General features: G+C 41.0%; 1 protein-coding gene across 1 annotated transcript in view; it reads right to left on the bottom strand.

Annotated features, from left to right (window-relative positions):
- The window catches only part of LOC135702773 (serine/threonine-protein phosphatase 6 regulatory ankyrin repeat subunit B-like), a 172,582-nt gene that overhangs the window by 104,269 nt on the left and 57,099 nt on the right, over positions 1 to 11,214 (bottom strand). The gene's annotated exons all lie outside the window — the stretch shown is intronic.

Raw genomic sequence — 11,214 nt, 5'->3', positions numbered from 1 at the left:
TCAGTCAAATAATTAATGGGAATTCATCAACTGTAGGTCATTTTAATTAAATAAGAGTAATTTTCCTGGCTTCTTTTTCCATATTATGCCAGAACTCGTTTCATAATTTATTTATTTCCATTTCGTCAAGCCAGTGTAGACTACATACAATGATTATTACAATGTTTACTTACATACTATGCATTAATTCTATTCTGTTTTAGCTTAGTTTGTATTTGCTGCTTGGACATAGTGATGTCAATAGTTCCACAATGCAAATTATATAGGCGCATCATTCGATTGATTGGGCTATTTTTTGCATAGTTTGTTCTGTACGATTTTTCTGAAAATAAATTCCGTGTTCTAAGATATCGACAAGGTGTGTAAAAGTTTAATTGTGCGAGAATTTCTGCCGAATCTATGCGCATTGAAATAATGTCGTTGATGAAGAAAAGCATTGCAAATTGGCGGCGCTCCTTAAGTGTTTGTATATTGATGAGCATGCAGTGCGTTTCATAAGATGGTAATGGAAATGCAGTCCGATTCAATTTACGTAAAGCATACAAAAGGAATTGTGTTTGGACAGATTCTATGCGTTCTTCGTGTATAGAAATGTATGGATTCCATACTAGGTGGCAGTATTCCAGAATTGGCCTGACATATGTGGTATATAATAGCTTAATAGTGTATGGGTCTTCGAAATTATGACTGAACCTTTTGATGAAGCCTAGCATTCTGTTTGCTTTACTTATGATAGTATTATAATGTTCTATAAAAGTTAGTTTGGAGTCTAGGATTACACCTAGATCTCTTACAATTTTCCTTTTTATCTACTATTTGGTTGCCTAATGATATTTCAATATACGGTGTTTCAATTATTGCAGTACATTTTTTTACGTTCAGTTGAAGTAGACTTTTATTACACCAGGTAATATATTGATTTCATTCTGGAATTCTTCTGCATCGCTAGATTTACTTATTTCCATAAAGAGCTTCATGTCGTCTGCATAAACAAGCAATTTTATTTTTTTAAGTATGTAGGAAATGTCGTTTATGTACAAAATAAAAAGAAGTGGGCCTAAATTAAAACCCTGGGGTACCCCAGAGGTGACTGAAATTGGTTCTGAAAGTTTATTTTGAAAGCGGACTATTTCTTTACGATGTGTTAGGTAGTCCAGGCTCCATCCTTATTTTCGGCATTTTGAGGATTAATAATGGTATGTCGATTCGGTCAAATGCTTTACTGAAGTCGGTGTATACCGTTTCAACGTGCTTGCCACTGTCCAACGCTTTAATAATGAAAGATACATATTCTAGAAGATTAGAGGTAGTTGAGCGACCTTTAAAAAAGCCGTGCTGTTTACTTGTAATTAGATTTTTCACCTGCTGAAAAATATTGCCGTTTACGATTGATTCAAAAAAAAATTTGGAATGAAAGAAATAATAACAATTCCACGATAATTTCGAATGTCTGATTTTGCACCTGATTTGAAAATAGGTACCAAATAAGATGATTTCCAAATTTCAGGGAATTTCCGTTTCTCAGAGACATGTTGAAACGACGCTCTAGAGGAAATGCGAGTTCTTCAGAAAGTTTTTAAATATGGGTACGATGCCGTCAGGTCCAGACCCTTTCGACGCGTTTAAGTTTTTTAGTGCATTGAGGACTTCATGTTGAGAAAGTTGGTTGACAGAGATGTTTTCAGAAATTTCAGGAATGAATGCAAAGAAATCGCGGTCACGATCTTCTTCGGAAAATGTGGTGTATACTTCTTGGAAGAAATTGGCAAAGAGATTGCAAATTTCAGAAGAATTCTCACCTACATTTGCATCCAAATTCATTCGCGAAGGAAAATTGCTGCTTTTTAATTTCGTGTTTACATAATTAAAAAAGTTCTTAGGACATGATTTGACTTCATTTTCGACTTTGCGGTTATAGTCCTCATATGCAGAGTTGATGGCTGTATTTAATTGGTTGCATAAGTTGTGATAGTTTTGCAAATTGGTTTCAGTTTTTTCTTTTTTGTATAGTTTATGAGCTTTCTGTTTTTTATTCTTCAAATTTTTCAGTTGTGGATTGAACCATGCGGGTAGTTTATTGTGTGGTGCTTCATCAGCCAAAGATTTTTCAGCAGCTGGTTTGTCTCTCCGATAAATGCGGAGTTCCAACAACCGATCTGAGAGAAAAAAAGGTTGTTCTAGCAATTCTGAATGAATGAATGGCTTGGTTGCCGTCGTTCGTGGTTTTCCACATGGATTGTTAGAGGATCTTCCATCAAATCATGAGATTCCTATGGTGATGGAATTTCATTCATCATCTGGTTCAGAAGCAGCAGGCTGCCAATCTATTTCGGATCGCGGTCGGTAGAGTTTTCTGAAGACGAATCAGAAAAATCCGAAAATTTTATACAAGCAGAATTCTTCGAAGGATACGATGAACAATGTTATAAGACACTTTTCGGCCCCGGAACCGCTAGGACCTGGAGAAGGACCTGCCAAAGCCCCAAGCTGCCGGTCTAAGCCTACGACAGCTCCCGGGGTGGGCACTCACGACCTCTGATAGTTCCGGGTCTCAAGGCGTACGGGCGTGGGAGAGTTTTCGGACAAAGGATCCTATCAAACGCTACGGTCAACGGCTGGGCTTTGGTGGTGACGGGTGGCGATCGGGTGATGGTCGGGTGGCAGTAGGATGGCGTCCGGTAGGCGACCAGGTGGTGGCCGGGTGGTGTCCGGGTAGTGTCCGGGTAGTGTCCGGGTAGTGTCCGGGTAGTGACTGGATGGTCGCCGGTAGCAGCCGGATGACGCTCGTACGACGGCCGGGTATACTGCCGGATGAAGGCGAGTTCGGTCGGAGGAGGCGGCTGAGTGCGGCCGGATGAAGACCGAGTTGCGGCCGGGTTGGCGGCCGGAGGGAGGCGAGTTCGGTCGAGGGGACGACTGAGTGCGGCCGGATGAAGACCGAGTTACGACCAGGTGGCGTCTGGGTAGTGTCCGGGTAGTGACTGGATGGTCCCCGGTAGCCGCCGGATGACGCTCGTACGACGGCCGGGTATACTGCCGGATGAAGGCGAGTTCGGTCGGAGGAGGCGGCCGAGTGCGGCCGGATGAAGACCGAGTTGCGGCCGGGTTGGCGGCCGGATGAAGACCGAGTTACGGCCAGGTGGCCGGTTACTTAAAGCAGCTGGAAGACGTCCGGGCGGTGGCCGGGTGGCGGCTGAGTGGCAGCCCGTCGGTGGACGGATTATGACCGGGGTTCGATCGTACGATAGGTGTGGTGATCCCGCAAAAGTACGGCTTATCACTATGCACGTGGTTACAGTTCGAGATTTCTCTCAAACCCTAGCCGTCTGCTCACTGGACGACACACGAGCGCACGTCTTGCGACTTCGGTGGTTGGCTCTAAACTTCCCCAGCCTCCGTTATCTGCTCACTCTCCTCCATCGTGGGCTCCGTCACTTTCTCCAGGGAGAGTTTCCGCCCACACTCTCTTCGAGTTCAGTGGATATCGCCACCACCCACCTGCACTCATCGTTTAGCTGTTCGATCGTCTGACCACTTATGCCACCCAACAACGAATTCAAATTGACCGTTGCCGATTAAATAATCTCCCTAATATAAATACAGCGATATCCCGTGTAATAAACAGATGAAAACAATGTTACCCGCCGGTAACAATGTGCCAGATCGGTTTTTATTATCTTGTATTAATTCAAGGTAGACAAGACTGAGAACATCATATCTTTTTTCAGGAGCCTTCGGATTACGATCAATCGGCAAAATTTCATTACACCATTCGTGTCAAAGACATAATGTTTATGGCACTGAATTTTCACATAAGGCACAAGCTTACCCAAGGAGGTTTGGAAGACTTTATGAAAATGTTGAATGTTTTCACGATAGGCAAAACTTTTCCCGAAAGCTTTATCACTTTTACCAGCTCCGAAAGGGTTTATTTTTGTATGAATTGTCATGATGGGTATGTCGTCTTCTTGTTCAATAATGACAGCACACTAACAACCTATTTTATTTTAAGATATGAAGCTACTCCACAACCTGAACCTCTATGCCCCGTGGAAAACTCTGGATCAATTTAGATGGACTTTTTGGTTACTTTTCCCTTAGAGCAGCAAATCAGATAATCTTTTTTTGAAATACTCCAAAGAAATAGCTGAATACGAGACATCGGTTATTACTGAATAAATTCGCGATTTAAGCCATTTATGCACAGATGCCTCTAATGATCGTCACTTAGAAACAGAAAATAGTGAATAAACTTATATTTTGAAATCATTAATACATATTTTATGTATTGATAGTAATTAAAACTGAGATTGTTAAAATTCTGACATGATGAGAAACTTCACCCAAACCTTTTTTCACTAATATATCAAAATATAACACACGTTGATATAAATATCAACCATTGATATAATTGTGCTATAATTTTGTTATGCCCTTCTGATCGGGTATGAGGTTGTACGCAATACGTGGACTACGTGGTCTTATATAATAAATGTTATTTATTAACTGCAGCAGGAGCTTGTGTTTTGTATAGGAATAAGAATTTGAGCGGGATTCTCTCTGTTTATACTCTTTAGTATGACTATGATTGCCCTGAAAAGAACCTTTTGATATGAATTTTTGTAGAGAAATCTTGGTGGTCCTGAAAAGGGCTGATGGCTTAAGGCCTTTGGAAGATGATGATGACGTGTAGGCAGCTGGATCAGAAAATCGGGCCGGACTGTCCCATATTATTCGTTTCAATCATTGGACACTCGCAAGAGTCTCGACCCGTATGCTGCTGGACAGGGGTTGAACTGGTGTCTGTGACAGGTTGGAAAATAATTTCACACGTGAGGGCCCATGAATTAATTATGCCACGCTAAATCGAGGAAAAATAAACCCCCCTCCCCTCTTTCGTCAAGTTTTTCCTAGACCTTAAGCATCGCTTGTCACAAAATCTCTCCCCTTAGAGTGTGACATAATACATGCATCAACCCTGATGGAATTCATCTTTGACGTAATAAATGAGACGTAAACAAACATGGCATGTAATATTAAGTGCTCTGAGACTGAAAAGTTTGTTGCTCGACGAAAAGTACGTTTGATTAAGCTAAGAGCGTAGATTTCCAAAATAACACGATTAGTCAATTTTAAGATGCGAATATCTTTAAATTAATTCTTTAATTCTGACCGTTAACAACAAACTGTGCTTTTAAATATTTACACTAATTTAAGGATTTAATAGTATTTTCAAAAATGCTAGATTTTTAAAAAAGTCTTATTTTTTTGTTTATAAATTGTACTACTTAATCACATTTTCAATAGTTTACACGTTACTTAAGCTTCGATTTTTAAAGTTGTTGCGCAGCAGCGAACTTTGTTTGCATCCAAATCGAGTTGGAGATAAGAATTTTCAGTTATGTGGTGCAATCCGTAAGCAGATATCGTCGATAAGGTCTGGATTAGCATGTTTGAAACGAAATTTTTTGACACACTTAAAATAAGATAAGCATTTAGATTCGGTAACAGTTCTGAAGTACTGATAAGGGAAATGGGTCACTCCAGCAAATGAGGAATTTGTTAACTGACATAATCCCAAGCCATCAAAACTTCCTCAAAGTACCAAGGCTGCAAAATGCATGTTGATTCATGGTTGACATGGCTGGTTCTCCGCAATTCAATTACCAAATTTTAACATTTGAAAGGTATGACTATCTACTTTTAAACGAAACAGACAGGGGAGCGATTCGTATTGACCGGTATAATGGTAAATTCCTGAAAGTAGACCTACAGATCCGCGCTACCGGGTGGCCAGAAAACGGTCCTGTTGATATCCTGAATCACCGGGAATATGGTCAATTCCTTAAAGCTGACCAGGAGAACGCTATTTCTGCTAAATTGCATACAATCTTGAGCATAGAGGAAATATGCTAACACTTGATCGTTTCTGCTACGATGATGTTGGAAAACAGTTCTCTGGATATCTGGATTGTTGTTGCTGTCTCTTATAAGCAGTGTCACTTTCAAATCTCAATCATTGAGCCTCCCTGTGAGAATATACATGCGTGCGAATCTGGCAAACAAATCTCAAGCTTGTCTCAGGCATTTTCACGCACTCACACTCACAGCGCCAAAAAATCATTCCAGCTTAAAACTCATAAACTTCACTCAAACGTCAATTGATAGCATGCTTATGCATGTTGTGTTAGTTTTCCATGCACTGATTCAAAAATAAAACATTGAATTTTTGAACTTGAAAAGTCATCGGTGATTTTTGCACAGTTGAATTTTGCAAGGCAGAACTCATAGCCGAATGAACTCTCGCATGAGATTTGAGTATTTGAGTTTTTTCAAACACTGCTTAAAAGGTTAGTATACCAATCTCATCTTGACCATGCCTTGGAGGCGAACCAGCCCAAGGCTGAAAGCCTCCCTAATAAAGTTAAATAATAATAATAATCTTGATCATGAGAGTATGTAATATAATTGTCTCTATTATAGTTTACTCGTGGAAGTACTGATGATTTAATATGGCCATCACTTCTAAATTGATGATTTTTTTTTATATTTTGATTTTAATTATTAGCAGCGAAATATAATTTATTATTATTATGGATTAAAATTGAGCTATCATAGATTTTTTTTACATGCAAATGAATAGTTTCATTTTGTTTCCAGTTCTAACACAAAATTTAAAATTCTCCCGCAAAACCAAATCAAAACAAAATTCATTCAAATTTGGCACAGTTGTTGAAGACATCTGTACAGACTGAAAGAGCAGATGGGAGTATAAAGTGTTGATCCACAATACATACGTGAAGTATCCTAACGTACATGCCGATATTTTTTCAAAATGTGGAGGATTCAAAACATTTTGTAAAAAACGGCATGTCGTAGGACCGGAATTAACTTTTCCGGTGAATTCGGATATCTGAAGAGGTGTTTTATGCCTACTGGGTCACCCAATCAATACCAGTTCAAGATTAATGTATGCTGACGATTGGACGTACATAAACCTAAGAAGAAGAGGAGACTACTGGCTTCCTACTCTTTTATTTTTATTTTTATCTCTATCTCTATCTCTATCTAAATCCATATCTCTATTTACCTCTATTTTTCATCTCACTGCGTCCTAGCAAGAAGTACGGTCGACTTGTTTCGCGCTTCGTTGTTTGGGAAGTTTTCTCGGTATTCGCTTGATATAAATTATCAGTTTTTTTCTCACTAAGTGACTCCTGGCATAGTTCCCGGTAAATTGATCGAAAAGTGAGTTTTTTTTTAGTAGAAAGTGTCATTTTCGGAACGATTAATCCGTGCTATTGGTAATTCGCAAAACAATTTGGGCATCATCGTTGCGTGGTCACGCATACGCGCTCACGCATACCCGCTCACGTATCATCATCATCGAGTGTGAGCACCCGTTTCTACATCTACATCGTTCATCAATCATCGTGCGCCTGTGTGCGCTGAGTACCGAGCAGAGATGCCAGATTTGTTTCTATGCAATCCCGTAGACTTATTCAAATCTACGGATTTCTACGGATTTTTTTAGTCGAAGGCCCCATTTTTTTTAGTTCTTAAGTGATATTTTACGTTAAATGATAAATTGAAAGAACTTTTGAAAAAACTACTAAACTACTACAGCCCTTTGGGGTTGTACGCAATGGTGACGTTGGATTACGTGGTCGTATATAATAAAGTTATTTTTTAACTGCGGCAGGACTTGTGTTTTGTGTGGGAATGGGAATTTGATCTATGACTATGATTTCCCTGAAAAGAAGCTTTTGATAAGAATTTTAGTTGGGAAATGTTCAGAAATTTATCCCTTTTGGAAAATCTTAGTGGCCCTGAAAAGGGCCGATGGTAGTACAGGCATGAATACCATGATACTGTTGCACCTGAAGTTTTGGACATACTGATGGCTTCACGGGATCCTTGTTCAGCCATAGCAAGATGTGCGCGTGAGGACTTCCACGGTGCTGAAATTCAATCGTGTCAACCAGCTTGTTGAAGTACACACAGCTCGTGACTGGATTATCATTGACCAAAGTTGCTCTTTGTAGTGCAGTCAATTCCTGGATAGGATTTGTTAAGTCATTGCCATTGTGTCCTTCTGACAATCGATGTAGGAGATTCAACAAATGGGGTTACTTCATCTCATTTGCACTGAGTGTGAGGAACATTGTAGGCTTTCCCAATTGTCACATCATGGTGAACAAATTTCTCTTCCTTTGTTGCCAATACTGTACTGAATTCGGTATTGAGGAAGGATAGATTTCGCTCAATGCACTGCTCCATAAATAAGGCGGTCCTTAAGGTTGACACCTGTAATGTTTGCAGTCCCCGTGCACTTAAAAGTGCATTGCAAGTCTTCGGAAACTCTAAGGCTTTCATTGTCATATACAACAAATGTTGTGGTTTGGCCAAACAGCTGTCTTGACGACGAGTTTCACTGGATGCCATCATGAAATATGTCACCTGAACCCCTGGATTGAATTTCCATAGATGGCCGAAACGTATGGCAGGAAAAGCTATCTCTTTGTGTGCTCATCATATATTAATGGCAGAGGAACCCTGTTTTGCGCGGGAGCGATCTCCAGACATCTCATTCCATAGGAGCGTTTCCTGTTGCCCAAGCAGTCATTCTGACTCATTATCCACGGCAAAGGTTTCCAGCTCAATTTGAGGAGCCACTACAGGGGTTTCAAGTCCATCTATGGCGATCTGATCAATTTTGATCCCGTAGCGGCGGTATAGTGGTGTCGTAATCTAATAAGAAAGCCACGCTTTAACCGTAGTTTCCTTTATAAAGTCGGACAAGTACGACGACTTATGGATTGCGAGCTATTTGATGACGGTCTGATCATCATCGAGCTGATGGGGAAGAGAGCGTCGTCTCTCTTACACAACGCAAACGGTAGAACAACATTCGAGCAAAAAGAAAATTATCAAATAACTATCAAATGACACATGTGATTTCGTTTTAATTGCTCAATTTGGTGTAAATTAAACCATTTCTGATCAGAAATGTTGTAACTAGGACATCGTTGCTTGCTATTTTCAGAATTTACACAAGCACAACATCAGCAGCTCTTAGTATATTAAAAACTAAAATAAATACATTTGTGACGGCCTTCGGCGACAGTGTCGTATGACAGAGCCTGTTGTATGACATTTTAGTTTGGTACTGTAATTGTTTTGCAAATATCGGAAGCAACGGCAGTCAATTATCACAGAGAGACGTTCACTGAAGAAAAAATCCATAGAAACTGTACCAAATTCCGTAGATTTTGCCTACGGATCCGTATTTCCGCAAAAATTTGCAAAAACCGTAGATCTACGGAGATTTCCGTAGATCTGGCATCTCTGGTACCGAGCCTCGATCAAGTGCACCACAACGAAGGTCATCCACGCAGCGCGTCTCTTCCAGCCAACTGTGTAAACGCCTACACATATATCGCTCGCTGGTAGTAGTATAGGATTATCAGATAAGTTTTTGTTTTTTTCTTGTTTCTTTTCCTCCCCCATTAGTTAAATTTTCATTTTGTATTTCTGTGTTTGTAGTGTTTTCTGTGTATTGTGTACATTCCAGCCTCTGATGTGGAGATCGAAGGCGTGGTCACTGAGGCGAGACTGAACCCCGAGATACTGGAGAAGCAAGCGGTTGGCCGATTCAAGAACCCCTTGCTTCCTCCGGTAAAGATACTGGCCGTTCATAGAATGAAGTCAGTATCGCTCAGCGAGGGTAAAAAGAGTTTTACCCCCACAGACTCGTTTCGGGTGACCTTTTCTGGATCTGCCCTGCCTCAATACATCGAGCTGGGAAAACTTCGTCTTCCTGTGCGGTTGTTTGTACCTCGGGTCATGAACTGCCAGAATTGTAAGCGGTTGGGACATACGGCCTCCCACTGCGGCAACAAGGCACGCTGCTCCACATGCGGGGAGAAGCATGAGGATGGCGCCTGCGCAGCTACTGCACCAAAATGCGTGTACTGCAACGGAACTCCTCCTCATGCTCTCTCGTCATGCCCGGCGTACAAACAGCTCGGGGACAAAATGAAACGCTCCCTTAAGGAACGTTCCAGGCGGTCTTTTGCAGAAATGCTTAAGACAGCCACGCCATCGACCAATGACCAAAATCCCTTTTCTCTTTTGTCAGATGACGAGACTGACTCTGACTTGGCTGAGGAGGGAACTTCTTTCAGTTTTCCGAAAGGTTCTGCACGGAAACGAAAGCGCATCCGTTCGCGGATTGTTGCAAATAAAGAATCCCAAATCAGCTTGCCCAAATCAAGGAGTGGTGGAAAAAAGGAGACTTCTACTCCTCCTGGATTCCGCAGAACTGACTATACCCAGGATTTTCCACCTCCTCCGGGGACATCCAAAACCCCTGATGCCCCAATTTTAAGAACAGAAACCCCTTCTTCATCTGGGCTGTTCTCAATTGATGACATTGTGGACGGTATTCTCAAATACCTCAACATTTCTGATCCTCTGAAAAGCATTGTCCTCACATTGCTTCCTACTGAGAAATCCTTCTTGAAGCAATTGACTTCAAAATGGCCCCTTCTTGCAGCTATCATCTCCTTCGATGGATAATTTTCCAAACGAGGTTGGGGATTTGATCACTGTTTTACAGTGGAATTGTCGAAGTCTTATTCCAAAATTAGATTCGTTCAAGTATTTAGTCCATAACAATAATTGCGATGCATTTGCCCTCTGTGAAACATGGCTCTCTTCAGAAATTGATCTCCCTTTTAACGATTTTAACATTATTCGATTGGATCGTGAGGATTCACGTGGAGAAGGGGTACTTTTGGGGATCAAAAAGTGCCATTCCTTCTATAGAGTGAATCTTCCCGAATTCCCCGGTATTGAAGTTGTCGCATGTCAGGCTACCATTAAAGGTAAGAGCCTTTGTATTGCTTCTGTATATATTGCTCCTAGAGTCTCTGTTAATCGCAAACAACTTTTCGACATACGTGCGGTACTTCCCGCTCCATGGTTGATCATGGGAGATTTTAACTCCCACGGTACAGGCTGGGGGGAGCTGTACGATGATAACCGTTCTACTTTGATTTATGATCTCTGCGACAACTTCAACATGACAATCCTTAACAATGGAGAAGTAACACGTTTGGCTGGTCCATCCTCGAATGGTAGCAGATTAGACCTCACCTTTTGCTCCAATTCACTATCGTTGGATTGCACGTGGAATGTGATCCAGGATCC

Source organism: Ochlerotatus camptorhynchus, unplaced genomic scaffold (assembly GCF_037179485.1).
Source record: "Ochlerotatus camptorhynchus isolate MF236.1 unplaced genomic scaffold, CSIRO-AGI_Acam_v1.1 ptg000197l, whole genome shotgun sequence".
NCBI classification, from domain to species: domain Eukaryota; kingdom Metazoa; phylum Arthropoda; class Insecta; order Diptera; family Culicidae; genus Ochlerotatus; species Ochlerotatus camptorhynchus.
The sequence above is the reverse complement of the archived record's forward strand: the minus strand, read 5'-3'. Positions and strand labels throughout refer to the sequence as shown.